Source organism: Helianthus annuus, chromosome 11 (genome assembly GCF_002127325.2).
Source record: "Helianthus annuus cultivar XRQ/B chromosome 11, HanXRQr2.0-SUNRISE, whole genome shotgun sequence".
Lineage (NCBI taxonomy): Eukaryota > Viridiplantae > Streptophyta > Magnoliopsida > Asterales > Asteraceae > Helianthus > Helianthus annuus.
The window spans coordinates 136,765,656-136,790,823 of NC_035443.2; the positions used below are offsets into that span (position 1 = coordinate 136,765,656).

General features: G+C 40.2%; 1 non-coding gene across 1 annotated transcript; it reads right to left on the reverse strand.

Annotated features, from left to right (window-relative positions):
* Positions 1-746: 746 nt before the first annotated feature.
* Positions 747-853, reverse strand: LOC118484452. Its single transcript, XR_004873563.1, has one exon. It is a non-coding gene; the product is annotated as a small nucleolar RNA R71 (small nucleolar RNA).
* Between the last annotated feature and the right edge of the window lie 24,315 nt (positions 854-25,168).

Sequence of the window (25,168 nt, forward strand, 5' to 3'; positions counted from 1 at the left end):
TGTGAGGTTTTGCATACACTACTAGTCAAGCGTTGCTATTGGACAAAGAGTTAGCCAATAGTAATATGACCACAGTCATTATAACTGCCAACGTGACAAATACTTATTGAGATTTTGGTAGATAAAAATATTGTAATTTCCTTCTTAATACTGTAAAGTATAACAATATTTTTTTTATAAAATGGAATGAACTTGCCAGTATTTCTTGCTGATAAAATATATTCAAAACGCGTTTCAGGTAACTTGATGTGAAGCTATTAGTAGCCGGCTACGACTGAAGGCTTAAATAAAGTGGCTATAAAGTTACCTAAATAAAAGAAGCATTTTATATTTTTGGCAACTAGGGTTTATCCTTATACATATATTATGAATGAAATATGGGGTTTTAGCCCATTTGTTTAATATTAAAGTTTGGTGTTTTGCAAACTCTGAAATTATTTCCGAACTACGATCTTGATGATTTAATTCCGCTGCAAAATTTAATAAACACCGATATCATCAGTTGCTCTCGCGGCACCCGCTCGCAGGATGAGGTTGGGGGCTGCGACAGAAGGTGGTATCAGAGCCACTGGTTTAAGCCATTTAGGTGTTCTTTTAATACCTAAATTTTTAACCATTATGTTAGGAAATTTATATAGCTTCTATGTTATTCTATGTAAATATATCTTAATATGTATAATATGATTTTATTGTATTCTGTATAATATGTTATTCTCTTCAAATATTTCCCTCCTGCTAGAACCGCCAAACTTATGAACGAAGTTAACTCATACTCTCAAGAGGACGGGGAATATTTGTACGAGACATGAGAAAAGTTCAAGGAGTTATTAAGGAAATGCCCACATCATGGTCTAGAGCGTTGGCAACAAGTCTCCATTTTCTACAATGGACTCTTTCCACAAACAAGGCAAATTCTTGATTCAAACTCTGGGGGACTCCTTTGAAACCAACGACACGACGAAATGTACCACCAAATTGAAGAAATTGCTCAAAATAGTTTTCAACGGCACACTCATAGAGGTTCAAAATCCATAGCCCTGGGGGCCCATAAAGTGGACGAATCCACCTCTTTACAAGCCCTAATCGAAGCTTTAACCAAAAAAATATAGAAACTGGAATTGACAAAAACGACTTAGGTTATGGCTTGTGAAGGATGTGGCCGACCACATGAAAACTAGAGTTGCATGAAGGATGGGGAAAACCAAACGGAAAAGGTGAACTACTTTAATAACCCTCCGCGACCACCAGGAGCTCCAAGCAACTCCTACAACCCTGAATGGCGAAACCACCCCAAATTTAGTTAGAGAGAATCGGGAGGTAGCAACCAACAAAATCAAAATCAATGGCCCAGCTTTCAAAAACAACCATGAAACAATCAACAAGGTTACCCACAACAACAACACGAAGGAAGAGAAAGATTTGAGGACCTCACCACTCGTCTGTTTTCCGAATCCGACAAAAGGTACTTAGAGAGCTTCCTACAAATTGAATCCGAAATTAGGAACCAATGGGCTAGTATACAAAACATTGAAAAACAAGTAAGCCAACTTGCCCAAAATTTCTCGAAAGACCACAAGGTGCCTTGCCTAGCAACACTGAACCAAACCCGAAGGTAGTAAACGTCATTAATTTAAGAAACCGGAGGGTAGGGCCCATTAATGAAACAACTTTACCTCAAAACACTCCACAAACTAACCAACCCATGAACACAACGCATCAAATATACACAATGGGCTATGGTAGCGAACTGGGCTTTAACAAGTTAGTTTATATTAGGTTTGGACAATGTATAGGTCATGTGGGCCATGCCTAAGGACATGTGGGCCAGGCAGGCCCATGGGGAGCCCATATAGGGAAGTGGGCTTGCTAGAGTATATAAACTAGTTTGTTTCACAAACTAGGGTTTTAGACCTCCATATTACACAAGTTCTAGAGAATTAGAGAGGGAGGCGATTTGGTGGTTTTGGTGTACTCGTACCAGATATTTTTGCTAATCAATAGTAATAGAAATGTGTGGGAGTTAAAATTAATTTCCGCCCATCCTTGTTGTGTGTGTGATATCTTTGTTTGCTCTGGCTATTCGGGACATACAAGTGGTATCAGAGCCCGTTGAACCTGTTTCTAGGCTCAAATTGATATCACACTGATTCTGGTTGTTTTCGAATACTGCTGAGTTGCTGTGCTAAGAGTCTGCAACTAATCGGAAGTTGCTGAGTCGCTGAGTCTGCCACTGTTCCGGATCCTCTTTATTGATTTCAGATAAAAGTTACTTGAAGATTGCCTGTGAGTGTTGCTGTTTCGGATAATATATGTTGATTTCGGATCATCCTGTTGTTGTTCCGAATCATCCTATTGATTTTGGATCATATTTGCTTGGAAGATCTTGAAAAAATTGTTACAAGATTTTTGGTGATTTCAGTTACCAAGTTTATCAGGATTTCAAATCCCTGATTATTCGGAATTTTGTTACTGACATCTGTTGTTTTGCAGTTTTCGAATAACACTATTTCGAATTCAGCATTTTGGATAGCTTTTCGAGTTCATCATTTCGGATAGCCTTCCGAGTTCATCATTTCAGATAGCCTTTCGAGTTCAATATTTAGGATAACTCTTCGGATTGGTTTTCAAATTGGACACTATTTCGAAGAATTTTTCAAATTGGACCCTGTTTGGAATTGAATTGGACTACTGTTTCGAAGACTGTTTCGAATTGGACACTGTTTCGAATCAACCTGTTTCGGATTAAACCACTATTTTGAGAAGAACTATTTTCGAGAAGGACTGTTCACATTTTTATTAAAAAAATATCTAAACTACTATTTGGTAAATTTAAAAATCATGAACACAAACGATGTGATGACTGCTGCGGAACTTGAAAATGCCACTCTAGCTGCTATTCAAACTCAAACTCTGGCTTTTCATTAGGAACTTGACCAGATTATCAGTACTTCTACCAAGTTTCCTAGGCTATTATATGGAGATGATTATTATGAGTGGAAGTTTAGGTTTGAACAATACTGTAAAGCAAAGGACCCGGGGGTTTGGAGGAGTGAGAGAGATGGTCATCGAACAATAATGTATGCCACCGAAGCTGATCCGATAACTCAGATTCCAAAGTCTGAAAATTTATTTACTGAAGAGGAAAATCCGGGACCATGATGATAAGGCTATGGCAACTCTCACTATGGCACTTGGCCCTGACATTTCCATTGTTGTTAGGAACTGTAAGAGTGCTAAGGAAATGTGGAATGAGCTTCAAAATTTGTATGAGGGAAATGCTAACATGAAGGCAAGCAGGGTGAATATGTTGAACACGCAGTTTAGTTCTTTCAACCATATTTATGGTGAAACCATCGAAAATCAGATCAGAAGATTCGATAAACTGGCCTAGCAGATGATAAGTGACGGTATCATCATCACAAATAGTGGAATGAACCATGAACTTCTGAATTCGTTGCCAAAGAACTCGGATGCTGATGTTTCTATGATCAAGCATACAAAGAATTTGAACGTCACACTTGCTGAACTGATGGCTACAATCAAATCGTGTGAGATTGATAATCAACAAAGAGAGTTGAACCATAAGAACTCGATGATGGTTGCCGGGTTGACCAGTTCCAACAATTCATTAATGTCTCAGAATCATCCCAACAACGTTTTCAATCCTGTTCATGGAGTGCCAAACAATAATCCAAATATTTTCTTTCAGTCCATTGACCCAAGCTCAGAAGACCAACTATGGTTACGGTATGTCACTTCCAACACCATAAGTCGTTGTTAACAATCCTGCAACACCTGCATCAGCCCATCAACATCCTCAGCATGCCAATGTTTTTACAGTCCGGTGACCCCTTCATCAACTCAAAACACCCCCCCCCCTCAATCTCAGCTGAAAATATAGCTTTTTTGACCAAGCAAAATGAAGAAAGACTAGCTCTTGTAGCTTCTATGCTTAACAGCTTGCATACCTTTTTAGCAGGTGATCTTTTGCCCCCATCTGTTCTAGCCACTAAAATTAATCAGGTTGTTGAAGAGGACATAGAAAAGCTGGATGTGTCCTAGAACTTGTCAATGGCAGTATTTAGAGCTGAAAATTTCAAAAAAAGTTTGGTCGTTGTCCAATGTAGAATCTTCGCACCGAACCCGTGAGAGACAAACTGAGGTGTTATAGGTGTCATGAGCTGGGACACTTTGCAAGAGACTCCAAGAAGGCACTGGTGAGGTATGTTCCGAGTCAGGCAGCTACAACTCAGAACACTGAAACATCAATGGTCCCTGTTACACCTGCACAAACTTCAACAAGCTAGGGAGATACTACAACAGGAAAGGCATTGATGGCACAAAAGCAAAAAGGTTTCAACTGGGCAGATGCTATGGCACACGTGGAATCGCTCAAGATATCTGAAGCTGCACAAATCAATCTTTGCTTGATGGCACAAACCATTGAACCCCAATCACTCCCTGAAATGGTAAACTTCCTTTTAGGTTCTGAGAATTGTAGGAATAAACTTGCACAGAGGAGAGCACACAACTTTCGTTTAATCAATGCTTACAATAGTGCCATGTCAAAGTGCATCAGCCTACGAGAGAACAATAAGTTACTCTATGAAAAGGTTGAAGCACAAAAGAAGGACATAGCTCAGCTTCACTTGGATCTCAATCAACAGCAATGTTGGATCCATGATTATAAAAATAAACTTAATGAAAAAAACCATGGAATGTGATTCTGTGAGAGCTGAGCTAGAACTTCTGACTGGTAAGTATCAACATAATGAGTTAAACATAAAGAAGTTTGATACTTCCATTGACACTGTTCGTAATATGTGTAATGTGCAACTGGCATTTAAAGAGAATAAGGGTAAGGGTAAGGGTAAGGGTTTGGGTTATAAATAGGTTCCACCTTGTCACACCCTGGCTTTGCGGAAGCGTGGGTTTATTTGGTGTGACTTCTTAATACCATAGCTTAATCACAACAAAGCTATATGAAAATAAAACCATGCAGATCATCCATTGATTTAAGTTTGAAAAGTAAAATACCACAACATTGTCTTAAGGCGTTGACACATGCAACGGAAATTACAACCTAATAACATAAAAACATTGTTGGAAAGACACCACCACAATCTTAAAATAGCCGTAGTTTAAGAACTGTAACTCGTCCAGGTAAAAGTCACAACCCCTAAACTTGGATGATCCCCTAACTCTAACGCAGTGTGAAAACGTAGCATACCGTGCCAGATCCTTAGTTCCCTGAAATACATGTAAGTTGGAAAACTCAACAAAAATGTTGAGCGAGTTCATGTGTTTAGTATGTGCGCGCGAATTAACCTTTATAGTCATTGTAAATGTGAATATTTTGTAAACTCTGGTATGAAAGCAAATAAGGAAACATATCAGTTAATGTGTAACCACATGGTCCAACCTACGGGCGCATGGGAGGGGATAGGACAAGGTCACCACATGGTCCAACCTGCGGGCGCATGGGTGGTGTTACGACAAGGTCACCACATGGTCCAACCTGCAGGCGCATGGGTGGTGTTAAGACAAGGTCACCACATGGTCCAACCTTAGGGCGCATGGGTGGGGTTTGTTGTGCTCAAATAGGCCTATCACTTGTATCCCTCGATCGAACTACGAGGACTAATGTTCTTAAGGTTTCACCTACCCAAATCACATAACCTAACAGTTCCTTCCTTCCTTAGCTGACCATACCATGTAAGAAATATTCGTAAACATAGTAACATGTATTTCACCCCCGTAGTTTAGAAAACTGAAAACAGTTAAGAGAAAAGGGGGACACGAACTCACAGTGGTGCGTCTCTACCAAGTAAATCTCCTGATCAAACCGCTGTGCGACGACCTACACGTACTAAATCTATTAGACGGACGGCCGTGTCTTAGCTTAAGGTTTAAGTTTTTGGGAAATAGTTAGACAACTATTTCGTACTTACACTTAGTAATTATTTGGTAGATATTTTCCTTCCCAAGGATGGGGGTTTTAATACATGTGCGTTCGTATAACTTCGAAATATATTATTAAGTCTCACTTAATCAAATATATTTTATTTCATTTGTCCAAAAATACTTTACTTCCAAAATATAAATATTCTTCCCAAAAATATTATATTTTATTCCATAATTATCCAAAATAATACTTTGTCAAAATACACACTTATGTGTATTATTTGTAAATACCTAAGTTACGTTGTAAGGTTCGGGTGGTATTAATAATACCGGTGTAACTTAAATATTTATTGTGAAGGCGTTCGAATTATTTTGGAGTCGTTAATATTTGGTAATATTATTTTTACCCTAAAAATAATGTTTACGTAGTTCACAAAATACTCACAAAATTTACACAAGTGTTGTTATGAAAAATATATACTAAATATATATTTTAGCAAGTTTTATTTTGTGAAAATCCCACCTCCGACACTTGGAAGTTTCGTAATAAAAATCATGGCGAAAGTTATTTGGGAAGACAAGTTAAAAAAAAGTATATCCATAACGCTTGTGATAAAAATATTTACAAGTGTTAGATTTTTGGAAAAATTTCGCTAGAGTTTCCTCTGTAACTGGAGGTGGCCACGCTTTCAAGCGTATCATTTTCTTTTATAAATTCAATCAACAATGTTCCCAACATCAACAAACAATATTCCAACATTATACTAGTTCAAAATATCACAAACGTATGAACTTGTGGGTTGTGTAAAAGTGTGTAGTAACTTCCCATTATTTTTAATAGATCTTTCTACTTTTATAAATGGAATCAGTTTCTCGAAAATCTTATTTTTACAGAAAATGCATTTGTACATCTTCTAGTCAAAATTTCAAAAGTAATTCTTTTGTTAAAACTTTTTGTCACACAAGTGTCTACACACTTGTGTGTTTACAAAAATCACCTTTGTTTAGGAAAGACCCATCTTTAAAAATATGATTTTCTTTGACACTTGGTCCTTTGAAAATACCACTTGTAGATCCGTAGATCTACTAGTTTAGAACTCCATTTTGTAAGAAAAATTGTTTTTACACAAGTTCATGGTTTTAAGTAGTAGTGTTCTTCATCTAACTACTTTTCACACTATAACATACACTAGGTCATGTTCCATGAACATGACTTAGTCGGGTTAGATGACGATCCGAAATAATACTAGCATAAAACAACACTAAATAATCATAACAAAACAAGTCTTATAAGTTTTACACCAATATTAATCTATTAACCACTTTGTTTATATTATTTTAGTAGACTTTAAATTTTGTTCTACATGCTCATAAATTTCAACCGTCAAAATTTTATTAACCACTTTAGAATAGATTGAAAAGGCATTTAGAGTCACTTACTACTAGCTCGAGGCTAGGGAAGAAACTAGTCGAAAAACGGGTGGTTAATAGCGTTGAGGTGAGGTCCTTGACGATCCGTAGGCACCAAACTTCCTTGTACGCGATCCCTCACACTTGAATGTATATAATGTGGCTAGAAATGGAATTTAATGTGGGTGGATGTGGGAGGTTGAGTTCGGCCGAACACCAAACAGGAGGGAAAAGGGAGTTGCAATTGCTTAGTGGGTTATGATTGTGAGGCTTAACCATCATGCCACTTTATAAACTAATATTCACTAATAACCATTGGGCATTGTGTCCTAGAGATATTATGCATGACAAAATAAAATAATCAAAAGTTTAGTTGGGTGTTCCAACATGGGAAACGAACTCGTTGCAAGGGGGGTTGGGTAAATGGTTAGGTTTCAACTATATGATTAAGTATAGGTAGTTAGTTGGAAGTTTAAATTAGTTGTTATGTGTGTAGTGAAATATAACGGGTGTTAGGTATTCGGGGACCCCAACTGGCTCAGAAAAAGAAAAATAATGTTAATGCCAATATTTTAAGGTTCCGGGTAAAGTCCGGTTGTACGGTTGGATATCACTCCGTTAAAGTGATAAATAAGTATTTAAAGTATGGTTAATATTATTTTTAGTGACACAATTTATTCCCGACACTTTGGAAAGTGTCTAGTAATATTTTTTCTCAGGTTTTGGCACTTTACTAGTTAGCTAATGCTGAATTTTTGTGATAAAGTGCAGGATTTTGTACTTTAAAGTACATTTTAGGCACATCCGGTCACTATAAATATCACATAGTGACGCAGTTCTACAATCCTTACTTCCCTACACTCTCTACTAGTGTAGTAAACTATTCCCGGCTCATGCGGGCCTTAGAGGCAGTGTCTGCCTGATGCTGGTTATATCAGCATGTTTAATGGGTATCTCGTATAGTGTGCTCACTGTGCTTTTTGTGCATCAAGGTTGTCACTGATGTTTGTGTAAAAATAATAGAGTGACAGTATAAAATGTGATGCATGAGTATGTATGAATCAGAAATCAGTAAGCAGTTTAATCGCAGTTGTAAGCAAGCACAGTAATTAAGCAGTAATTAAATATTAATTAATTCGTATGGATACCTGGTTTGGTGAGGGTTGTCACACACCTCCATATAATCATAACTATTCTAGAGTGCCCACTACTGAGCAAGATCTATAAATGAGAAAAACATGATTTATGGCAAACCAAGCGATTATTTTCCATGGGAACCTTTCAAACCAAAGAATGTTGTTGATACACGATGTCTGTTGCCTATGTTATCGAATCGAGTCATTAATATATAGGTTTGTTTGTTAGAAAGTCGGTTTTGTAATGTAAATACCTCTTTATACGAAGGAGTTCTTCGTACGAAGAGAACAAGTCCCGTCGCATGAATGGAGGTTGTTCCATTCGTCCAAGCTCACTCGCACGGAGGGTCTTGCCTATATATAGGGATGTGAGTGAGAGATTTGTAGAACTTTTAGCATTCGGACAACGAAGCGCTGTCGAACTGATTTCAGGGTCTGTACTTGTCACTATTGAAAGAAATCAGTGTTAATCGTTGATATCTTGTGTTTGTCTACTACTCAATCGGATTTCGCACGATATGAATAGCTTTACTGAGTCGGTCTGAGAGTGAACGAGATCGAAACGGTCCTCACAAGTGGTATCAGAGCTCGGAGGCTGACTTCAGAGACTCTACACACAAGATTTCAGCATTTGAAGACTTTTCTAAACTTCTCACTTCTACTCATTCTACTTTTTCATATATTTCAGATTGAATCCACGGACAGAACGGACTGAAATTTTCATAGATTTTTTAAAACACGTTTTAACAAACCCTTGAAAAATTTGGCTCAATACACAATCAGAATCACCTAAAATTTGTCAAAATATGCAAAAACACGTAACTTGATCTCTCAAACGAAAGACCCATTCACGCGAATAGGATCCCATTTGCACGAAGAGATATTTTTAGTTGTTTAAAGATCTTGAAAAAAATTGTCTCATTCGCACGAAGTGATTTGCTTGTTTGTTTGTTTTTCAGGTTCATTGGCACGAAAGTTAAAGTTTTGATAAAATGGAGAACTAGTTTTATAACGCTTTTGCGACAACTCCTAGTTTGGTGGCTCAAACCATAAACTTAGAGAATGAGCATAGAACATCAACTAAACCGCCAAAGTTGATGAGTATAGACGAGTTCAATGGTTGGCATGAACTATTTTGTAACTGGTTCAAGCAAATCATACGGAATGTTGGTACTCAATCATAGATGTGTATTTGGAGCCAGTTCCAGAAGATGGTCAAAAGGAAACATTTATACAATTTAACCCGCTTGAAAAAAAATACTTTCATCAATGAGAAGAAAATGATATCCTTTTTCCAACAAGCAATAAAAGATGATATTCTCACACTTCCAACGTATTCCATTTGGAACGCGCTAAAATATAAATGCGAAGGTAGTAATACGATGCTGAAGAATAAAAAGGCATTGATAAAAAAGGAATTTGATATCTTCTCTAGTTTGAAGGGTGAATCGTTAACGCAGATAATCGAAAGATATTGCTATTTGTTAACTGAAATGAAGAGATTGGGTATTGAAAAGGAGAAAGAAGAATTAGGGGATAGGTTGGCCGACGCTTTACCACAGGATGGTGATTGGTTAACATATTTAGTGATTTTAAAAAACAGCAGAGAATATGACAGTTTCATGCTTGAAATGTTTATCGAGAAGTTGGAGGGACATGAGTTAGCAATGCGAAAGATGGCTAAAATGCAGAGCTCCAACGCATAACAAGATGTGAATCTTTATTACAAAGGTAGCAGTTTATCGAACATACAGAGTCTAAAGATCAGGACCGCGTTTAGCGTAGACAATTCATCTGGATCTTATTCAAGTAATGTCACACCCCGACCACGTAATACAACAAAATGTGGCGGAAACGTCGGGGAGTGTTTTAACAGAATCATTGTTTCACAACCATGGATTAAATAGTATCGTTTTATTGAATTAAATGTATTGTATTACATTGGAATTTGAAACAAAACAGGTACAAATAGTCTTGTATCTTTTAATGTCACTAAGGCCTCGTCCAATCCTATGTGAGAGTACACAAATATCATCATCAAGCATCATCAACTATTATACCTAAAACACATGTGAAAATAGGTACGTCTGTTGGACCCAGTATGGCCTTAACAAATTCTTTTTACGTAATATGGCAAGTGATTTCAGTATATGTGAAAAAGATGTGCGGAAATGGAAATCAGACTTTCAAGAAACAAGACCTACAGAATTATCAAGTTTATATCACTTTCAAATAAATTAGTTTAACAAGGTGATTGTAAGATTATTATCTAATACAAATGAATCTTGATTTCCGTGGGTGAGAAGAGCAGTGGAGTTTGAGTGTTTGTATATGAATGCTAAGCTTCAAACTCAAGTGTCTTCTGCCTCTCGAGCCTTGTATTTATAGACGGCTTTGGACATGAATAAACAATTGTTTATTCATGCAATAAGTCCTGCGTAAAGTAGCAATTTGACATATTCATTGAATCCATCGTTCAAGTTGCATTTGTAATCATGATAACCAATAATGTCATGCTTCGGTCATGGGTGGCAGGATAGAGTTGTGATTTTTAGACAAGTGGGGCTTTCATCAGAATTTCTGATAAACCACTTCATCAGAAATCTGGTGAACAAATCATCAGAAAGTGTCTGATGATCAGAACTGTCAGAAACTGATGATATTTCATCAGAAATATCATCAGATCCATCAGAACTGACCTTCTCTGATAATCCAAATCAACTCTTGATCAACTTGTGATTCTTTGTAGTTGATACTTTGCTTTTCAGTTGTCCTATCTGATTTTCTTCATCTTGTTGTGATCTCCAGGACCGTTATCTTCTTCAGAGATCCAGTTGATTGATATTTTCTTCAATACTTACAAATAAAGTTTCCTAACAGTTTCCCCATAAGTGTTGTAAGAAAATGAACTACCTCATGAATATAAAATTTCCAAACAGTGGAAACTTAATACTTGCAAAGTGTTGTAAGAAAATGAACTACCTCATGAATATAAAATTTCCAAACAGTGAACTACCAGTTGCTAAAGTTTTGAAAAACAAATTACATAAAAGATGAAGAAAAAAATAAACAAGTTTTAATTCAGCTTCACTCTCTTATGCACATCTCCTTTCTTTATCTTCTTTTTGTAGGAGATATACTTGTTGCAGCTAACATACATGTCTTTGTACCATTCTCTTGCTTGGATCCATTCTTCAATCATTTGCTCAATTTCTTTTCTGCTTCCCTCCAAGTTCTTCTCTATCTTCTGAAGATGTTCTTGTCTTTTGTTCATGGTTTTCAAGATATACCTCAGAGTTTGATTTGAGTACTTACAGATGTCAACACTTCTGAATAGAGCTTTGTTATTGTCTTGGTCTCTGAAGATTACACCATATTCTTGTTCTCCATGTTTGCTTGTCTGCATAATGATGTCTCCAGATCTTGCATCATCCAATATTTCTGAGGGAACTTTTGTCTTAGGTGATCTAAAGTACACCTTTTTGTTGTGCACATGTTCATAATTGATGCATAGATCAAAGTCTGAAAAAGCCATTCTTTCAAATAGCAATATTCCAGCCTTTGATATGCCATTCAATGCCCTTCTGACCTCTTGGTTATTTTTCTTTTCCTTTTCATAGTGATCCTTCATGAACAAAATGTCCAAAGGATGCAACTGGTCAGCTAATTCTTCATCAGTCACCTTTTGTTCATTCCCATTTTCTCTTTGAAGTGTGTATCTGTTTTGTACATAAGTTCCTCCTATATCATCAGTTGCAACTTTCACTTCATCCACCTTTAAAATTCTCCTTACCGGATTCTCATTGTGCTTGTGAATGCTATATGACCCTCTTTTCATTCTTTCTTCTCTTAACCCCAGTCTGGTAGGAGATAGTGATCTTGGCATTTCATCTTCTTTTGTCAAATAGTAACTCACCAGATTGTATTCAGGAAACGTCATTACATCCCTGGCAATTTCTTTAACCATGACAGACTTGGTTTCTGAGATTTTTCTCTTAACAATCTTTGACTTTGCCTCTGACTCACCTTCTTGTTCCCATTCGTTCATTGTTTGTATATTCATATATTTGCTTATTGATGAGTCATCATATATTGTTGGATTTGGAACAGCAGCTAGCAGTTTCAAATTTGTAATGACTTGAGGTTTTGCAGCTGCTAGCCTTTTCAGCATTTCTCCTTTTGGAATATTTGGAGGTGGTCCCATCATTGTGGTATCAGCTTTGGTGATTGGTGTGGTTGATGATTGTTGAGGAGTTGACTTTGGAGCTTTCTGATGTGAGCTTGAAACAGGAATTTCCTTCATGAGTTCTTGAGGATCCACTTTGGCTAAACTTGCAACATTGAATTGCATCTTCTCCATTAGTTGTTGTGTTTCTCTTACCAGTTTTGAGTTGCTGGCCATGTTTTCTGAACTTGGTTGAATTCAGCTTGAGCTTTCAACTGATTTTCAGCCCATTATTTTAACAGCTTCTCAAGGGCATCTGTGATACTGTTATTACTTGCCCTTAGAATGATAACTTCTTCCAAAACTCTATTTCCACTGCTTGACTGTCATGACTCCATCACATTTACAACTTGTGTTTTGATCTTTTATATTTCTGTGAAAATCATTTGGATTTCTGATGCAGAAATGTTGAGTTCTGGTGCTTTTTCTTTCATCTTCTGAAGAGACTTTAGTGCTTCAGTGTTATCATCAGTCTGTTTCTTTATTGCTTCCACTGATTCTGACAAAGTCTTCATTTCAGCCCTTTGACCTTGTATTTCTGACAGCAACATATCAAGTTTTTCTTCCACTGGATTTCTTTTGCAGACTTTGTAAACTTTTTCCAACATAGTTTCCAGATTTTCTTGATCCATGGGTTTTTCAGGGATATTTGGAACAACAGATGTTCCTGCTAATATTCCAGCTGCAAACACATTTGCTGCTGTTTTGGAAATGATAGGGTCACTTTTTGCTTTACCAGAATTTGGTGCAGCCTTAAGTTTATCAGTATCATCTCCACCAGAGGTGAGTGACATACTCTCATCCTGGATTTCCTTATATCCTTGAATCACATCTGTTAGGATCGGAGGCTGTCATGATTATGCTTGTTTGTAAGAATTTGACAAATCAATGGATATAAAACAATGTAAAGTGCAGCGGAAATGAATACAAACTTTATAAACATAATCAAAGAAGAGAATAGTTTGATAAACACATGCTTTTCTCATTGAGTTGAATGATTACAATGAAAATCAAAGGATTACAAGTATGCTTACAATACTAAGCTCCCCCTCAGCCTGATGCCCCAAGGTTAGTTGTACAAGATGAAAGGATTGAATTGAGGAGAAGAACTCACACAAAACGATCAAATGTAACAGTACAGAGTACTGTTACATTTATAGACAATCCAAACCACTTAAGCATCTCAGCTGACGTCACCATGAAAGTGACATCTAACAACCTAACAAATTCTATCTACTGATCTATACAACTACTGCTTTGCTAACTACTGATAGTGTATAAAGTTTACATAAGATGAATAGAAATGCAGCTGTATCATTCTACTGCTGTGAACCTAGCAGTACTTGTCATGAACAGCAGTGCTTGACTCAAGGCAACAGATTGAACAGCAGGGCTTTTAGTCTTCATCAGTCTTTGTGTTGATAAGCAGTTGTAGGTCAGTAGATGTTGATATAGGCAGTACTTTGGAGCATATCAGATGTTTGAGCCACATTCAAGGGGAAAGCAAAGTGTAGGCTGCTGCTTATTGTTAGTCCACTGATGTGATCCAGTTTTGGCTTTACATTATCTGTTCCTCTGGTAGGGTTCAATCCCAACAATATCCCTCTGGAACAGATAATGCCAAAACCCTTCATTATTCAGGACCTTTATTTCTCACCAAAAGTTCCTGAGATTGTCTTTTAAATTCAGCTTCAAATTCCTTGGAACTTAGATCATCTTCATCCCTACATAGTGTAAGTTCAAGGAGATCCTGCAAATCTTCAACACGAAGGCCTAGTGCTTCTTTCCTTGATATGTACTTCACTTCACCATTGTTTCTGACCAGAGTCAATACGTGGGTCTTTTGATCAGATATCCACTTTAGTATTTTTAAACCAAATGGGTTTCTTGGGAGAGATTTATTCTTTGATGAGTTAGGAGATGATGGCCTTGTGAACACTTTCAGACTTTCAGACATTCTTTTGAAGGCTAGTTCAATGACTTTGTTTGCTGCAGCTATGTCTTCTGCAGTTTCTTTTTCAATTTGCTCTTGCCTTTCAATTTCTGACATGTCTGTTGAAGTGTTTGGTGATGCAGGTTTGTTTAATACCTTCTTAAAAAGGTTCTGAAGCTTTGTTGAAGTTTCTTCTTTTAGACCCATTTTTATGATGGTATCATTGAAGTACACAGCTTCCTTTTCTTTGACCTCTTCTTCAGACAGCTGTTTTCCTTTTTCCTGGTTTGTCACAAGGGTAGGATTGTCTGCTGATTTGAACAGTGTTCTGAGGTTTTCAATCTGCTGTTCAAGCTTCATCATTTGTTCATGTTTCTTTGAAGCACTTGGAACAGTTATCATTCTTTTCTTTAGCCTTTTATAGGCTTCATCAGTCTGTTGTTTTGACCATTTTTGATATGGCTTCAGCAGTATCCATTTTTTCATCCACCAGCTCCTTTTTCTTTCCTTTATATTCAGCAGTTAGGTCAGCAATGAGCTTTTTGTATTTGCTCCAGTTTGGAGCATTCTTCTTCTTTGTAGGATCATTCTTGATTTTCTCAATCCTTTCTGGCTCATGCTTTAGAGCGACTATTGGCCATTCTTCGAACTGTTGTTCTTCAGCAGGATAGAATTTCTCTTTCATGATGTAGGCTAGATATTGTTTTCTTAACCTTTTCTTTTGATCAGCCTTTTCTTTGTTTAGGTCTTGTGCGAACTCTTCTATCTGCTTTACTTTTGTGAAGTAGAACTCCAGTCTTTTAGCAATGCCTTCGTCACTTAGACATTCACTTTCACTATCAACTTTAGCTCTTACTTTAGCTTGCTTTGCCTTGATCTTGAGGTAATCATCCATATCTTCTGGTGCCATGTAGCCTATGAGTGAGGAGAATCTTCTTTTTGAAGGATCCTCTTCTGTATAGAATTGCCTCATCTCATTTTTAATAGCTTCAAGTTCCAGTGGATATTTTGCAGCATTAGGATCATGCATACCTTCATCGGTAGAGATTGGCTTTCTTTTTCTGCTGAAGAGCTTTGGTTGTGATGTAGGAAAGGTGAGAGCAGTGGTGGATGGTTGACTAACAGCTGTTGAAACAACTGGTGCCTCAACCGCTGTTGTCATTACAACTACTGATGTATCAGCAGATGTCTTCTACTTTTGAGCAGGGGTTGTGATGGCAGTTGTTTGAGTGGTGATGAGTGGCTGACTAACAGTAGTTGAAACAACTGGTGTTTCAACCACTGTTGCCATTACAACAGATGTTATAACATCTGTCGTCTTCTGCTTTTTGGCAGGAGGTGATGATCGGTTGGCTGTTTTTGATGGTGATGGTGGTTTTGGTGCTGTAGACACAGATGGTGGTGGAACAGTAGTTGTGGTGGTGTGTGGTGATGTGGTGTGTGTTGATACTGCAGTTTTGGTTTGGCTACTTTCTGGCTCAACATATATACCATCATCAATTCCCTTTTTCTTCCACTTGATCTTCTCCCCCTTTTTGGCATTATCTGAGAAGGGTTCATTCATGAAGAGAACAGTGGAGGGAACTTTTCCAGAGGCACTTTGAATGTGAGCTTCGATAGCTTTAATATCTGCCTGAGTATCTTTGAATCTTGATTCCACCATATTTGTCAGCTTTTGAACATGTATGGCATGCTGCTGATCTACCATCTGCTTTTGTCTCTCCAGCAGTGGTTGGAATAGGTTCCATAACTCATTTGCAGCAGGTGCTTGTTGAGCAGATGCTTAAGCAGGAGGAGCAGTTGATTGGACTTTCTGAGCTTTTAACAGTTGCTGCACCATATCTTTTACTTCAGCAACTGAGGTTTCAAGGTTTTCGACCCTGCCCGTCAATTCCTGATATTTTGAATCATCACCTGAGTTAACAGGATCATCTGAATCCCCACCAGCAGTGGTTTTACCAATGAATGACTTAGGAACAGAGTCCCAAAAGTCAGCCATTGATGCCCCTTGTTCTTGGTACTGGGGACTTCTTTCTTCAGCACTTGATAACCTTTTGATGTTGCCAGTAGTTAAAACAATCTCACTGGTGGTTCTCAGTGGTGCTATTGAAGAAATTGCCTTTAAGGGAGTCTTATGAATGTAACCACTGTCCAAATGTAAACCAGTGGGTTCAACATTTGTAGTGGCTGCTCCACTTGAATTACTGACAGGAATTACTTGTAATTCCTACAATGTAACCTCCTTAGTTGTTGCTGGGGTAGCAGAAATGTCAACATCAGACCCAGTCACCTGTTGAAGTATACTCTCAGTGATAGGTGGTTGAGAGGAACTGGTTTGTGTCTGAGTAACATCAGCTGCATGCAACAAAGGTATGGTGGATGGTGGTATTATGTGGGGTGAGGGTAAAGGGGTTGAAAGAGCCATGTCCTTGGGATCAGGACTGTGGAAGATGGATCCGAGTAGGTCCAGAGCTTCATATTGTGGTGTCCCTATGTTTACAACCTGATCCTTTTGTGAGGATGCAGGAGGAGTTTGAGGCAAGGGTTGAGATCTTTCTTCCACCTGCTGTGAGGAAGTAGCAGCAGTGGTTATTGGTGACTTTTGTGCTGTCACGGGCATTGACTCTGGGATCTCATCTTCCAAAGTTGCCTTTGTTTTGGGTTTGGTGGGCTTTCTGGATATTTTCTTTTTGGTTCTTTTTGTGGTGGCAGGTGTGGGTTTCAAAACAGTGGGAGTGCTGCTTTGATCACCTGGAGCAGTGGGCTCAGCAGCAGATACCTGAGGAGCAGTTTCATCTGCTAAATTCTGCTCAGGTACCCCTGCTTTTGTTTTTACAGGGGCTAACATCCTTGAGAAAGTCTCAGGTGTTAAGCCGTTTATTTTAAAAGGAGAACCTTGTTTGAGCAAATCTACTTCTTTCTTTTCAATTTTTTGTTCAAGATAATAACTCAGAAATCATGGAAAGAGCAGAAATGCTTTGCTGTCAACATTCTTTACCATATCATTAAAAATTTCCTGGGAGTAATTGTGACACCCCAGGAAAACCAGCAAACGATATAACTTACCTAGCTTTAACTTATCTAGCTTTCTCAGTGAGTGCGTACTAAATTTCGGGACGAAATTTCTTTTTAGTTGGGGATACTGTGACAACTCGTACTTTAGACCTATTTTGTAATGTTACGCGAGTTACTCTAATTGATTAAATGCATGTTTATGTGATTTTGTGAACTTATGATTAATGAAATATGTGAATGTGTGTTATACATGTTTGAATGAAACCCGAACCACACAACGCTACCCACTCGATCGCACAAGTCCTTTTGGGCCGTATCACTTGTACTCGGACTTTAGGACGGCCCATTGAGGGTTTAGGCTCACTAAGCTTGGGCTCGGCCCACTCCCTTTAGCTCGGTTATATGTTTACACGTACACACACCTTTAGGGTTTTAGTTTCACAACCTTGCAACCAACAACACACACACCAAACACTCTCTCTCTCGGCTCGGAACCAAAGGCAGCCAAGGATTGCTCCCTCTTGAAGATCATTGTGCTCGGATCAATTCCTTTCTCTTTTCAATCGGTTAGTGTTTGCATGATTGATGATATTATGATCTTGAATGATAAACTAGGGTTCTTGATAGCATGTTGATTATGATGATATTCTCATGATTTGAATTGCATGATAATAATCTAAAAACCGATTAGATAGGATAGACTACCATGACTAGTTGTTACTATGATGATTTCGTGAACCGAATGTATGGTTAATCGGCTGTTACATGACGTTATTTGACTGAATATTGTTCACATGTTTGGTCTAGAATCCGATTGCATGATAGTTAAATGACCCGACTTGTATGCTTGATTTATTTGCTGATTCAATGTTCTTGGTGATGATGATATGAACGTATATGAATAAGGATAATTTCTGAATTGAATTCTATGATTGATCTGAATTGTGAAACTGCCATAGATGTTTACTGATATTACGGAATGATTGTCGCTAAGAATTATGGAAAGTTGTTACATGCACTGTCGCGACACCGATTGCGAGTCGGGATCTCCTAGTCTCGACTCGAGACCACAACACTCGCACACAGCAGCACAAACCGAGACCACGGTTGCGAGTCCGGTTGCGACTCGAGACCGTGCGATCTCGGCTAGGACATGATGACTCGAGACCATGGTTGCGAGTCCGGTTGCGACTCGAGACCATGCATACGTACACACTGTTGCGACTCGAGACTGTGAAACCAGTACAAACCGAGACCACAGTTGCGAGTCCGGTTGCGACTCGAGACCATACATGCGTACACACTGTTGGGCCTGCACTATTACGAGCCCAACTGATTGGGCTGAACACTTGGACTCCGCTTGTTTACATGCTTGTTTACGTGATTACCTATACGTGGAATACAATGTTGAATACTTGTACAACCTGTTACAAAATGTGTGGAACAAACGTGCACTACTTGTATACGAATCTGACTAGTACAATAACTTTGGTAGGACGTGGTTAATCGCTCTATAACTTAATTGAACTGTGCGTACCATACCGAGCAACCCCAGGTGAGTTCAATGCATTTTCTCAAGCATGCGTCCCGGTGGTTTGGGACAACTGGTAAACATGTGGAAGGGAAACATTGGGTAAACAACTTAATCGGTTTTGGTTATTGCCTGGAGGGCAATGGGGGTAATTAGTTGATAGCGCTATTAGGTGGGAAACCTCACACCGGGCTGTAAGGACGGGGGTGAACTAATTATCTAGGTTTCACTATGGTTGTTAAGAGGCACACTCCTCGGTTACGTAAGGGCGTTTTCCCTAGGGTAACTAGCGTGAACAACATAGTGGGTTGCTAAGAGGCACACTCCTCGGTTACATAAGGGCGTACTCCCTAGGGTAACTAGCATGAGCAACATCGTAATACAACATTGAATCGCATTAACATACATCTGGTAACACACACGTTAACAAAACCTTGAACTCACCAGCGTAGTCTGACACACTTGTTTGCATGCTTGTAGGTCATTAACGTATGGAACGTGGACTTGCTATCTGGGAGTGCTGGAGTGGTCATGGATCGAGACTTTTGGATTAACTTACATTTGATACATTGGTTTTAAGTATTATTATGAAACGATTGCTAAACGATTTATTATATGCTTCCGCTACACAACATTTTGGGAATTGATATTATGTTTAACAACATCTATTGGTAATTAAAGGCATGTTTTGTTAAGTATTTACTATTGGTTCAATGTGATTGGTGGCTCGAACTCTGATGCGTAACACGCCTCGCGGGGTTTCCGCAGGTGGAATTTTAGGGGTGTTACAGTTGGTATCAGAGCCACTGGTTATAGTGAACTAGGTTTTAAAACGTTTTGTAAAACCAGACTATAACCGAACGCCTTCGAACATCGATCATCACACTCAGCTCCAGCTTGCAAGGTTCGTCTCTCTCACTTTATACATTACTTGCTTAGCAGTCACACACTCACAACGTATATGAACTGAAACATTTAACCCCATAGTAACTTGATAGTGTGACACTACTCTTCGACTCATGTGAACCATAGAACTGTGATGCCATCTGTTGTGTTATTTGAACGGGGGAAACTTCGAGCGCAAGCTAAGAGGCACTGAGATAAGCATGCAAATTGCCTTATTATTATGGGTGCACACTTAATAATAACGCGGGGTGCATGCAAGTCCCAGTGAGGCTTATCGAGCGTGAGGACGATTCTGCCTTACTATGTGTGAACTTGGTAGTACGTGAATATCAGTATGATACTTGACTCCCATCTCGTTACGATTTCTAAATCGGTTTATTCCCAACTATAGAAACATGAGTGGACAAGGACACGGACGTGGCAACATCAACATGACTCAGGCTGAGTTGACTGACTTAATCAACACCCGCGTGGCTGAGGCTTTAGCAGCCTATCAAGCTGGTACGGAATGTACCAAGTACTCTTTACTCTTATACCACGTACTCGTCTTTTCACTCCTATAATGTGTTTCCTTCCGTCATTTAGGTCAGCAAGCACAACCCCAACCTAATCAACCTGCTTGTACATTCAAAATGTTTATGGACTGTAAGCCACAGACCTTCACCGGGACTGAAGGGGCTGCGGGGCTTCTGAGATGGTTCGAGAAAGCAGAGTCCGTGTTCGCTATCTGTAACTGTCCCGCTGGGGACAGGGTGAAATATGCTGCGGGTACCTTGGCAGATGGTGCCCTAACGTGGTGGAACGCCCAGGTACAGTTGTTGGGCATTGAGGCAGCGAATGCCACAACATGGGAAGACTTTAAAGAACTGATCAGGGAGGAGTACTGTCCTCGGAATGAAGTCCAGAAGTTGGAAAACGAGTACTACGACTTGAAGATGGTTGGATCTGAAGTCGAAGCATATGTGAAGCGATCGTATGAACTGGTCGACATGTGTCCGAACTTGTCCCGGCCTATGTCTCGGAGGATTGAGTTATTCATCAAAGGGTTGCCTCCGCGTGTGAAGAGCTTGGTCACTACAGCCTATCTCAATGATTTGACACAGATCGTTCGTCTGACTCATAAGATTGTGGACCAAGAAGTAGAAAGCGATTCGTTACCCCCGTGTATTTCGGCCACTACTGCTGCTACACCCACTGCCACTGCGTCCGCTAATGATAACAAGCGGAAGTGGAGTGATTATGATAAAGCATCCAGTGCTAGTCAGACTCAGAAAAGGCCAGACAACAACAGCAACCGCAACATCAGTCAGTCGTCTTCTGTCAATCAAGGCCAGGGAAGTGGCCACAGCCAGGGTTCGTATGCAGGGAGGAAGCCATGGTGTAACAGGTGTGGCTATCATCATTTTGGGCCGTGTGGTCGGATGTGTAACAAGTGTGGTAAGCCGGGCCATGAGGCCAGGGATTGTAGGACCTCACAGCCCAAACACCAGCAGCAACAGAACCAGCAAAACCAGAGACAACAGGGACAGCCACCCCAGCAGAACCAGGGTTTCAGGAAGGGGTGCTATCAGTGTGGTGACGAGGGTCACTTTAAGCGGGATTGCCCTCAGTTAAACCAGAACGCTAACGACAACAACCGCCCGAATAACAACAATGCTGGAAACAACAACAACAACAACGGCAACAATGGGGGAAATGGTGCTCGCGGCAGAGTGTTCCAGCTTGGAGCAGGGGATGCCAGGAATGACGGCAACGTTGTAACTGGTACGTTTCCTGTTAACAATCGTATTGCTTCTGTATTATTTGATTCGGGTGCTGATTGGAGTTACGTGTCCCTAGAGTTTAGTCAACGATTAGGGATAACCCCAACACCTTGAGAAGTTAAACAAGTAGTAGAACTAGCAGATGGAAAGACGATAGAAGCCTCGAATGTCCTTTTCGGGTGCAAACTAGATCTCGTGGGTCAAGTGTTTGATATTGACCTCCTTCCCGTTACACTCGGTAGTTTTGATATAGTAGTAGGCATGGATTGGTTGTCTAAGCACCAAGCAGAAATTTTGTGCAAGGAGAAGATCATGCGTATCCCTCTCCTTGATGGGGAGACATTATTAGTTCAGGGGCATCGTAGTGGGACGATGGTTGGTATTATCTCGGCCATGCGTGCACAGCAGTATCTACAAAAGGGGTATCCAGCAATGTTAGCGTTAGTTACCAATGCTCAGTCTGAAGAGAGTAAGATTGAGGATCTACCAGTGGTGCGAGAATTCGCTGATGTATTTCCAGAGGAGCTACCAGGGTTACCTCCTCACCGTCAAGTAGAATTTCAGATTGATCTTGCACCGGGAGCGGCTCCAATTGCTCGAGCTCCTTACCGGTTAGCACCAGGAGAGTTACAGGAACTGTCTAATCAACTGCAGGAGTTGTTGGACAGGGGCTTTATTCGACCCAGTTCTTCGCCTTGGGGAGCCCCAGTACTGTTTGTAAAGAAGAAAGATGCGTCATTTAGTATGTGTATCGACTATCGAGAACTCAACAAGGTGACCATTAAGAACCGCTATCCATTACCACGCATCGACGACTTGTTTGACCAGCTGCAACGGTCAAGCTTCTATTCCAAGATTGACTTAAGATCGGGGTATCACCAGGTAAGGGTTAGGGAAGAGGATGTTCCCAAGACGGCTTTTCGAACGCGCTACGGACACTATGAGTTTTTGGTCATGCCGTTTGGATTGACCAATGCACCAGCGGTTTTCATGGATCTCATGAACCGCGTATGTAAGCCATATCTCGACGAATTTGTTATAGTGTTTATTGACGACATCTTGGTTTATTCCAAGAACAAGGAAGATCACGAGCGTCACCTACGTCTCATCTTGGAACTTTTGAGAAGGGAACAGTTGTATGCGAAATTTTCTAAGTGCGACTTTTGGATTCGAGAAGTGCACTTCCTTGGGCACGTTGTTAACGAGAAAGGGATACATGTGGATCCTGCGAAGGTGGATGCAGTTAAGAATTGGGCGGCACCAAGGACTCCGTCTGAGGTGCGACAATTTCTTGGTCTCGCAGGGTATTATCGAAGGTTCATTAAAGATTTCTAGAAAATCGCGCAACCCCTCACCTCGCTGACACAGAAGAACACGGCGTACTCTTGGGGAACGAAGCAGGAAGAGGCCTTCCAGTTGTTAAAACAGAAACTTTGCAGTGCACCGATCTTGTCATTGTCAGAGGGTACCGAAGATTTTGTGGTTTATTGTGATGCTTCGATTTAGGGTCTCGGTTGCGTGTTGATGCAACGCGAGAGAGTGATAGCTTATGCTTCTCGCCAGCTAAAGGTGCACGAGAAGAACTATACGACTCACGATTTGGAATTAGGAGCGGTGGTGTTTGCGTTGAAGATTTGGAGGCACTATCTGTACGGTACCAAATGCACCATCTACACCGACCATAGGAGTCTCCAGCACATCTTCGACCAGAAAGAATTGAATATGCGACAACGACGATGGGTGGAATTATTGAACGATTATGAATGTGCCATCAAGTATCATCCGGGCAAGGCGAACGTTGTAGCTGACGCCCTCAGCAGAAAGGATAATGCACCTAGGCGTGTGCGAGCATTGCAACTCACGATCCAGTCCAACCTTCCTTCCCAGATACGAGACGCTCAGTTAGAAGCGTTGAAACCAGAGAACGTTCGAGCTGAAGCTTTACGTGGCTCGAGGCAACGACTAGAACGAAAGGGAGACGGTGCTTACTACGTAACTGGACGCATTTGGGTCCCATTCTTTGGCAACTTACGGGAACTCGTAATGGAAGAGGCACATAAATCACGCTACTCTGTACATCTTGGATCAGATAAGATGTACCACGACTTGAAAACTACCTACTGGTGGCCCAGCATGAAGGCGCATATAGCAACCTACGTCAGCAAATGTTTGACTTGTGCTAAGGTCAAAGCGGAACATCAAAAGCCCTCAGGTCTACTGCAACAACCAGAGATACCCACGTGGAAGTGGGAACAGATCGCCATGGATTTCGTGACAGGACTACCAAGAACTCAAGCTGGGAATGACACCATTTGGGTGATTGTTGATCGCCTCACGAAAGCAGCACACTTCCTGGCAATCAAGGAAACGGACAAATTCTCTCAGCTGGCAGCAGTGTATCTTAAGGAGGTGGTTTCTAGGCATGGGGTGCCAACATCTATCATTTCGGACCGAGATCCGCGTTTCACTTCAGAGTTATGGCAGTCAATGCATAAATCGTTTGGTTCCAAACTCGACATGAGTACCGCTTATCACCCGCAGACGGATGGTCACAGCGAGCGCACCATCCAACACTTGAAGACATGCTACGGGCATGCGTAATCGACTTTGGGAAAGGATGGGAGAAACACCTGCCATTGATAGAATTATCCTACAACAACAGCTACCATACAAGTATTAAGGCAGCTCCATTTGAAGCACTGTATGGACGAAAATGTCGTTCACCTCTCTGCTGGCTTGAGGTGGGTGATAGTCAGATCACAGGCCCTGAGTTTGTGCTTGAGGCATCAGAAAGCATTGTGCAGATCCGAAACCGTATGGCCGCAGCCCGCGATCGTCAGAAAAGTTACGCTGACAAGCGTAGTAAACCGTTGGAATTTGAAGTTAATGACCGCGTTATGTTAAAGGTTTCACCCTGGAAGGGTGTGGTGCGTTTTGGGAAACGCGGCAAACTAAACCCTCGTTATGTGGGACCGTTCAAAATTCTGGAACGAATTGGAAAGGTGGCCTACAGGTTGGAATTACCGGCTGAGTTGGGTAATGTCCATGATGTATTTCACGTATCGCAGTTAAAGAAGTGTTTGGTTGATGAAACACTAGTTGTACCATTTCAAGAGCTGAAGATAGACGACAAATTGCAGTTTGTCGAAGAACCAATTGAGATTATGGATCGGGAAGTTAAAGTTCGTAAACACAGCCGTATACCGATTGTGAGAGTTCGTTGGAACTCAAGACGTGGTCCAGAGTTCACGTGGGAACGCGAGGACCAGATGAAACTTAAGTATCCACATTTATTCCCCGAAGACCAGACGAAACCTAGCAAACCTAATGTTGATGCAACTAGTG